Here is a 1,824-nt window from a genome sequence, read left to right as displayed (position 1 = left end):
TAAAAAACCTAAGATTTAGTGTTCGAGTATTTGTTTGGTTGTCGTTTTAGTCTTCGATACGTATTTTTTTCAAGTGGCACTCGTAACTCAGTTAGCTAGAGCACTTGTTTCGTAAGCAAGAGATCTTGAGTTCAACTCTCAACAAGAGCATAAATAAATTCAATGTTGTTAGACTGAATTCTAAAATTTTACCAAAGCTTTAGGTTCTAGGTAGGATACATAATATGTATTTCAAATGATGATAGAGGGGAGAATGAACGAAATAAGGTGTCTTAATTATGCCACAAAAACTTCTTGGTGGATCATGAGTTTATAAACGAGTTTTTTCTTTTCTCTTTATCCTTATGGTTTTGGGGTTTCTTGGATAATATTAGATTGAATTCCAAGAGTTTCACAACATATCTATTTTATAATACAATTTTATTTGATTTGGGTTTACATTATAAAGACAAATTAGTATTTTGCTTATTTTTCTCATTCCTATAAATATGTCTCTTTGGTTTGTATTTTATGATACAATTCTATGTACAGTGTATTGTAGTAGTCTTTTCTGTTCTCTTCCCTAGTTGCTTGGGTGTTTATTTGTTTTGGCAATTCAAGAATTAATATGTTTTTAGTTTCAAGTAGCTCTTGTAGCTCAGTTGGTTAGAGCACCCGTTTAGTAAGTGGGAGGTCTTGAGTTCAACTCTCAACAAGAGTATTATTGCCCTCTAGTATGTTTCCACCAAAAAAATACAATGCTTGTAACAACTTAGCCACGATAGGCAACAAAACATAACATGCAAAACCCACCCCACGATAGGCAACAAAACATAAAAAAATCCTATTTTAAGTGGAAGATAACACATTATTTTAGTCTTCGATACGTAGATTTTTGAAGTTGTTCTTGTAGCTTAGTTGGTTAGAGCACTTGTTTTGTAAGCGAGAGGTCTTGAGTTCAACTCTCATCAACAGCATAAATTCATTTGTTCTCTTGACTTAGCTTTCTTATTGTTTTTTGGTTCTTAGATAATTAAGATCTAAATATCTTATTTTTCAACAATGTTGTTTGATTGAATTCTAAAAGTTTTAGAACATTGGGTCATTTGGTATCATAGTTTTAGGTTCTAGGTAGGCCAGCAAACACAGTATATGGCCATTAGAGACAAAAAGTGAAGAAAATGAAAAATAAAAAGAAATATTTGACGCGGATAGAGACTAAAAAGAAAGATGATTCTAGTTTTTTAGGAGAACAATGTTTTGTATACAAAAGGTACATATACAGAAACTTGGAAGTAAAAGAATTTTCTTTCTAAGGGGAGCACTCAAACTAAGTGTATCTACCTTTTCGATTGAATTCTTGCAGAAAATTAAAATGCTTATTATAAAGCAAGTTTGAATAATTAATTTCAACTCGTGCCAATATCTAACTCATGGAAAAAAATAAGACCAATGGGCTGCACAGGAAGCGGCACTCCCATTTCACTTTTACATCCATGCATGACCTAAAGATAAAAGGGAAGACCTCGACAAGATTAAAACCACGGAATGAAAATAATTTTAAGTTTGCATTACAAGGAAATCAATTGAATTCGATGACGAATCCTCTTGAAGAATGGGAGAATGAACGAATAATGTGTCTTAATTATGCCACAAAAACTTCTTGGTGGATAATAAGATTGTAGGTTACGTGTTTGAATTTAGAGATGTTTTATAGTATTTTTTTCACTTTAGAATATTATATTAAAATTTTAAGTTAAAATTAATTAATGGACGTTATGGTATTGATGGACAAGACATTTACAACATTTCAATGGACTATATATTACTTTAAAGGTTTATTTT

At 31.2% G+C, this 1,824-nt stretch overlaps 1 non-coding gene across 1 annotated transcript; it reads left to right on the top strand.

Moving 5' to 3' along the window:
* The first annotated feature begins 626 nt into the window (after positions 1–626).
* On the top strand, positions 627–700 carry TRNAT-AGU (transfer RNA threonine (anticodon AGU)). The gene has a single exon. It is a non-coding gene; the product is annotated as a tRNA-Thr (tRNA).
* Positions 701–1,824: the final 1,124 nt, after the last annotated feature.

This window comes from Cucurbita pepo, chromosome 12 (assembly GCF_057944985.1).
Source record: "Cucurbita pepo subsp. pepo isolate OVF chromosome 12, ASM5794498v1, whole genome shotgun sequence".
NCBI classification, from domain to species: Eukaryota; Viridiplantae; Streptophyta; class Magnoliopsida; order Cucurbitales; family Cucurbitaceae; genus Cucurbita; species Cucurbita pepo.
Note: the sequence above shows the minus strand (reverse complement) of the source record. Positions and strands in the feature narration are given on the sequence as shown.